Source organism: Equus caballus, chromosome 20 (genome assembly GCF_041296265.1).
Source record: "Equus caballus isolate H_3958 breed thoroughbred chromosome 20, TB-T2T, whole genome shotgun sequence".
NCBI lineage: Eukaryota > Metazoa > Chordata > Mammalia > Perissodactyla > Equidae > Equus > Equus caballus.
The window spans coordinates 33,805,517-33,813,235 of NC_091703.1; the positions used below are offsets into that span (position 1 = coordinate 33,805,517).

The 7,719-nt window shown below is 39.9% G+C and overlaps 1 long non-coding RNA gene across 1 annotated transcript; it reads right to left on the minus strand.

Annotated features, from left to right (window-relative positions):
- Positions 1-461: 461 nt before the first annotated feature.
- On the minus strand, positions 462-7,090 carry LOC138919470 (uncharacterized). The gene is made up of 2 exons (XR_011429671.1): positions 6,074-7,090; positions 462-3,790 (listed from the first exon to the last, which is right to left on the minus strand). It is a non-coding gene; the product is annotated as an uncharacterized lncRNA (long non-coding RNA).
- Positions 7,091-7,719: the final 629 nt, after the last annotated feature.

Below are 7,719 nucleotides of genomic sequence, written 5' to 3' on the forward strand. Positions count from 1 at the left end.
GATTCTTTCCAGGAGCCTCCTGGCACTGTGGATGCTAGGCGGTGCCTCTCCACTAATGGCGGGTAGGGGTTTTCCCTGCTGCCTCTGGTGTGTAACTCTGGAGTTTCTCCCTGGGCTTAGGTGTAATTGTGGGGGGCTTAGGTAGGGCTCTGGTCACCTGTTTCCACCATTGCTCCTCTGGTGTGCACTCCCTCCTGCCCTTGGTGTGTGGCGATGTTCTGGGGGCGTCCGCTGGAAGAAAGCTGCTTGCAGGTACTAGGCTGTTCGGGGTCGGGATCGGAGAGTCTTCACCTATCTCCACCTCCTCTCGGAGGGAAGTCCGTCCACCTTCCGATGTATAGCAGCGTGGGTCTCTCAGGCGTCCTGAGATGCTATATGGATATCCTTTGTTAAGTGATGAATGTCCAATTAGTTGTAGATTCGAAGGGGGAGAGACAAAGAAGACTACTCACACCGCCATCTTGGATCTTCCCCCAGTCTCTTTATTTAAATTGATATAAAATACACATAACATAAAATTTACCATTTTAACCATTTTAAACTGTACAATTCAGTGATATTTAGTACATACACAATATTGTACAACTGTCACCACTATTTAGTTCCAGAGCAATTTTATCACCCAAGAAGGAAACTGCTTACTCATTAAGCAGAGAACCCCTCATTCCCCTCTAGCCCCAGCCCACAGAAATCACTAATCTGCTTTCTGTCTCTCCGCAGTTTCCTCTTCTGTATATTTCATATAAATGGAATCATACAATATACAGCCTTTTGTGTCTGGCTTCTTTCACTTATCATAATGTAGTCAAGGTTCATTCATATTATAGCAGATATGAGTATTTCATTCTTTTTTACAGCCAAATGATATTCCATTGTATGGATACCCCTGTTTTCTTTATCCGTTCATCAGGTGATGGACATTTGAGTGTTCAATTGTCTTTTAAATTGTGTAGGGAAAAAAAGAGGAATTACAAACAAACAAGCAAAAAGCAATAATACTGGCTTTCACATTTAGGCATGTAGTTCCTTTACCAGTGTTCTTTATTTCTTCATCGAGCTTGAAATTACTTTCCAGTGTCCTTTTATTTCAGCCTAAAGGGCTCCTTTTAGCATTACTTGTAGGTCAGATCTACTAGAGATGAACTCCCTCAGCTTTTGTTCATCTGGGAATGTATTAATTTCTCCCTTATTTCTGAAAGATACTTATGACAAATATAGAATTTTTGGTTGACAGTTTTTTTCAGACTTCAAATTTGTCATCCCACTGCCCTCTGGACTACACAGTTTCTGCAGAAAAATTGACTGTGTAGGGAAGGAAGACATATTTCTTCTACCCTCTTGGTCCTTCTGGCTAGGCTACAAATTAAACTGACATGAGACATAATAGCAGGAGAAAATCAAACAAAGCTTTATAACATGTACACATGGGAGAGACCCAGTAAAACTGCATAATTCACCAAAATGGCAGAGGATCTCATCTTAAGTACGATCTTCGGCTACAGATAAAGGAGGATGTTGGGGATATTGGTGTGGGATTTCAAAGGGGAGGAAAGAAATTCACATGGAAATAGAAAAGCAAATGTTTGGTAAATAGAACTTTGATAAGAGTGGGCTTAACAAGGATCCTCCCAGTCTACTGGATACCCAGAGTTATCTATGGTGATGGCCTGTCCTGGGGACAGGCCTTTACCTTAAATTTCTTTTAGGCAGTTAGGGGGAAGATCAAAGTTTCTTTCAGAGTCTTTTATTCTTAAAAATAATCAAGGCAAGGCAAAGAGAAACATTTTGGGGTGGCCATTCTGATCCCCAACAACTGTTAATCGTATTGAGGATCCCTTATAGGTGACTAGTTACTTCTCTCTTGCTTATTTCAAGATTTTTTGTCTTTAGATTTTGACAGTTTGATTGGAATATGTCTCTATGTATGTTTCCTTGACTTTATGGGGCTTAGAGTTTGTTGACTTATTGAATGTGCAGATTCATGAATTTCATTAAATTTGGGAGAGTTTTGGCCATTATTTCTCCAAATGCTCTTTCTGATGCTTTCTCTCTCTCCTCTCCTTTGGGCACTCCCATAATGTGTATGTTGGCATGCTTGATGGTATCTCACAGATCTCTAAGCCTCTGTACATTTTTACTCATTCTTTTTTCTTTCTGTTCCTCAAACTGTATAATACCAATTGACGTACCTTCAAGTTTGCTGACTCTTTTTCTGCATGTTCAAGTCTGACGTAGAACTCCGCTGGTGAATTTTTCATTTTAGTTATTGTACTTTTCTGCTCCAGAATTTCTATTTGTTTCCTTTTTAAAATTTGTATCTCTTGATTGATAATCTCTATTTAGTTAATCATAGTTCTCCCGGCTTCCTTCACTTCTTTGTCCCTGGTTTCCTTTAGCTCTTTGAGCATATTTAAGATAGTTGATTTAAATTCTTTCTCTAGTAAGTCTAAAGTATGAGCTTCCACAGGAATAGTTTCTGTCAATTTCTTTTTTTCCCTCTGAATGGGCCATAGTTTCTGGTTTCATTTAATGCCTGATAATGTTTGCTGAAAACTACATATTTAGAATATTATGATGTAAGAACTCTGAAAATCAGATTATTCTCCCTCTTCCTCCTTGGGGCTTCTTGTTACTTGTTGTGGGTTGTAGTTGTTTCTTTAGTGAATTTTCTTAACTATTTTTGTATAGACTTTGTTCTTTGTTGTCTGTGGTCACTTAAGTCTTAATTCTGTTAGCTTAGTGGCCACTCAGTGATTTGACAGAGATTACCTTAAATGTCTGGAGCCAAAAAGAAAAGAAAACATTTCCCAGTCTTTGGAGCTGTGCTCTGTGTGTGTGTGTGTGTGTGTGTGTGTGTGTGTGTGTGTGTTGGGGCATGGCTCCACATTCATCTGGACAGTTTACAACTCTGCCTTTGCCTCCCCTTCCTGCTTGTGTGGAGATTGAAGATCAGCCAGATGTATGATCTCATGGTCTTCTCAGATCTTTTCTGATCATGTGCCCCAACCTGGGCATGCACATGCCCTTCTAGATTCCCAGAAATTTTTGGAAGTTTCCACAGCCCTTACTGCCCAAAGCACCTCACTCTTCAGCTTTTTCTCCTAGGCTTTTCTGAATGTCTATTATTTGCCCCAACTCATGTTTTTGCCCCAGGTGACAGCTACTGGCTCATTGGCATTTCAATATTTTTGACAAATGCCCTTTGCCTTAGCTCCTTCTCTGCCCTGAGAGATTTCTGAGTGAGGGGAATTAAAGACAAGCTGTTTACCTTCATCCTTCAGATCATAACAGAAAATCACCAAATTCTTTAAGAACAAGGTCCACTCGGATCTCTCTGGCAGCAAGAACCCACGCTAGAGGCACAGGCTGCTGTCTTCAAGATCACAGCTGAGCTGGGGAGCAGGAAATAGGCCAAGACTAAGTGAAGATACCACAGAGCTCTCCTACTGAGTTTCCGTTTTAGCATTTTCTTGGTAACTATAAGCATTCTGTGACATTCCAAAGTTCTGATGAAGTTGATTCTGATGGGTTTTGCTAGTTTTTTTCATTGCTCTGTATAAGGATAAGGGCCTTGCAGTTCCCATGCCATCATTTTCTCTGAGGTCACTCCTTTCAGCCTCTTTTCAATCGTACTTATGCATCATGATTCCTAGTCTTCTAAGGACTTCCAGGAAATTCATTCATTTGGTATACATTTGTTAAATATCTACTTTCTTCAGGGTACTGTGTATAAGGAGTAGAGTCTCAATAAAAAGAATCAAACTCTCTCAGTCCTCAAGGATGACACAGCCTAGGTGCAGGTGGGAAGATATGGAAAGAAATTATGACACAATATGTTATTTTATTTCTTATTTCTGTGCTTTGAACTTCACATTATTAATATTTATATAGACAGTATTGATTTACCTATAAATGATTTATCATGATTTATCATTACCAGTTAATTTTTCTGCTTGCTTGCTTTCTTATCTCTATGACATTGTAAATATATTGAGTAGATATTTTGCTAATAAATTAACAATTAGATTGACATGAAAATGTCCTTTTTTAATCTTATGCATGAAAGGTAGATTTCCAAGTCCCAAATTCCCAGTGTGACATTGGTTTTTCCTCAGCTTTGAGGACATTATTTCACTGTCTTCTGGATGCCATTCCTGACAAGGAGAAATTGGCTGCATTCTAACTGTGGCAGCTCCTTTCAAGATGATCTGTTTTTTCTCTTAAGATCATCGTTTGTCTTTATCGTCTAATGTTCCTGTGAGTTATGAATCAACATGGATCTCTTTTTATTCGTATTTCTCTGTATACCTTTGCTTAACCCTTAGCCATAATCTCTTTACACAATCCCTCCCTCCATTTATTCCCTTTTCATCTTGATAAATAAATGACAAACAATAGGGTATATTGGAGTATGTGATGAAGCCACTGGTGTAAAACTAATTCTGCCTGAACTTGTGTTTTGCACAAGGGCCTGACGTGGCTGTTGCAAATGCCTTGTATATCTGCTTTAAGTATTTACTATGGCCCAAAGACAAGAACAATGCCCTTAAAGATAAGGATGTAACTTCCTCTGTTGTCCCCCAAGATGCAAATCAAGAGAGACAACAAATGGGAGTAGAAAAGTGAAAGTTTATTAGCTTGTGCACAGCAGAGGCACAAGGGAGCCAGTGTGGAAAGGAAAGGGAATGAGACTATGGGACTTTTATTAGGCAAAGTTTGGGAAGGAGGACTTGTCAAGGCATATAGAGGTGGAGTTATGATTGTGCCTGTGCTGTTGTGTAGCATGCTACTACATGCAATGGATGTATCATTAGCATGCTAGCTCTCCACCCCAGGGTGTGATTTTTACTATGGTAATGGGGCTAGGATGACCTTCAGTGACTCCTGGGTGGTAGGGTGCATGCATAAGCCTGGGAAAGTCCGGAGGCTGCGGAATGTGGATCTTGGTGGCCTCTATCTGATTCTCTTAGCTTGCCAATTGGTTAGGGGCCTTACCTTGTTAGGCCAGGGGCTTTGCAGATGGCCCTGTCTTGTTAGGTTGGTTCCTATCTCACTCTCAGATTGGCATTTTCTTAAGGATAAGTATCTCTCCCTAAACTAAGGATTGATTGCTGACCTGCTGCACTCACCTTATGACCACTCACCTTGTGACCACCAACCTGCTGTGTTCACCAAATTGCTGTGCTGGCAAAGCAATCTCGTGACTATTGTAAAAGGGACATTCCAATCATATGTGATACACACTCTTTGACAGTATATAACCACTCTGTACACCCCCACTTCTTTGGAGTGCTCCATTCCTTTATGAAAGGACTCTCCCAGGCTATATAGTCCTCAGGGTTGGCTCATAATAAACCCACCCCAATTTTGATTTATAGATTGGTTATAGATTATTTGCATCAACAACCTTCTGGGACTTTAACTAGACTAATATTAAATTTCTTCATTCAATCACCATATATGATGTGGTAGACAGAATAATGGCCCCACAAACATGTGCAAGCCATAATCTCCAGAACCTGTGAATGTGTTACCATGCACAGAAAAAAGACTTCATGAGTGTGATTAAAGACATGGACCTTGGAATGAAGAGATTAGCCTGATTTGGGAGGAGGGGGCCAATCTAATCACATGGGTACTTAAAAGTGGCACACACTGAAGAAGAAGTTTTGAGTCAGATGGAATGTTAAATTTCATCTGTAATACTTTCTACATCTACTAAGATATGATCATCCTTGTCTCTTTTTATTCCTTAATTAAGCAGTGAATTGCATTGAAAGATTTAAAGTTTAAACATCCTTGCATTCTTGGGATACCTAACTTGGCCAAGATATTTAATCATTTTATATTACATTGGTGGATATAGCCTACGATTTTCCCAGGATTTTCACATGTGATTTGTTAAGGGTGATTTTCCTGTAATACTTTTTTTCTTTTTGTTCCCTAACTGGCTTTAGGATCAATGCTATTCATGTCTAATAAAATGAATTGTTTGGCTTTCCCATTATTTCTCCATTCTCTTGAATATTTATATAAGATCAGGAGCCTTCCTTGAAGGTTTGGTAGAACTTACCTGTAAAACATTCTCAACATGGTTGAAGGGAAATAGAACTTTTACAACTGCTTTAGCTTCTCTACTTGCAGGAAGTCTTTTCCATTGCCATACATTTCTTCATAGTTTTAAGACTGTTGAAATCTCTTCTATATCTGCAGTGACATATTTATCTGAGACAACTCTGTTTTGTTCTTAATTTTGGTTATTTTATTTCTCTTTTCAAAGAAACAGCTGCTCTCTGCAGGCTGGGTTATCAGCAGTGGCAGACGCCAGATCAGCCTTGGTAAGTGGAGAGCCACATTGCTGTGCCCATGCAGTCTCCATCCCAGTCACCACGGCCACTTTGCATAGGACTCCATGAGCAACTCTTGTGGTGCAGAGGAAAGGCTGAGTGACACCCTCCATCAAGTCAATTCCCCCATTCGATTACAAGCAGCCCCTACCACATGGTTGCCCTCTGCTGTACCACATGCACACCAGTATCTTCACCCACTCTGCACATGGCAAGAGTCTATGAACACATCTCTCCTCCTCCTCTCAATTTTCCAACTTTATTTTGCACAAATTCCTAACCAGCCAGCCAACACATTAGCCACCGCCCATGAATCATTCATGCACTACTTGGGGGAATCTTTCACACTCTCCACCTCCCAGGGTCTTGTTTGGGTCTCGATTCCTAGTTCCTGGCTGGACAGCCATTCCCGCAGCTGTTCAGGTGTCAGCTCCCAGGCTTACTGATCTTACTTTAGATTCTCTTTTTTGTATCTGAATCACAGGCATGTATTTCCTTGGACTTTTTTAAATTGCAGTAATTTTTCAATTCAGCATTTCTAAGGGCTTTCAGTGAGAAGAATTCTATGTTAGCTTAGAGAGAATTGTTTCAAAAATCCAGAAAAGTATACTTTCATGAAGGACAACACCCATAGAGAGAGGTGGACAAATCATAAGTGTACACAAAATAGTTGTCGGGATAAGCAACACCCACAGCAAGGAAAAACATTTCCAGCATCTGGGAAACACTCTTGAATCCTATTCAGTCATAAACCAACCCCCTTCCCCAAAGTAATCATCATTTGATTTTAAACATCATAGATGAGTTCTGTCAGGTTTTGATAGAATGGAATTATACAGTGGATACCCCTCTGTATCTCATTCTCTCACCCAACATTATGTCACGGGGTCTTATCCCTGTTGCTGTGTGTGGCTGTAGTTTATTCACTGTCATGGTTATAAAGTGTTCCATTATATGAATAGACCACATTTCTTGTCCTCCACTGTTCACGGGCATTTGTGTTACATCCATATTTTAGACGTAGCGCAGCTGTAAATAACTTTTTCACGTATTTGGCACACATGTGGATCATGCCTATTGGGTGTGTAACTAGGAATGGAAATGCTAGGTCATATGGTGACAGAATGTTTGGCTTTAGTAGGTACCACCAAACTACTTTTCTAAGTATTTTAATCAGTTTACTCTCCCACTAGCAAAATATGAGACCTATGATTAATCCGAATTCTTGCCAACAATTGATTTTGTCTGATTTTTCATTTTAGCCATTCTGGAAGGTGTGGAGTGATACCATATTATGGTCTAACTTGAATTTCCCCTCTGAATAAAACTGTTGAGCAATTTTTCATAAATCTATTAGCCACGTAAATATCCT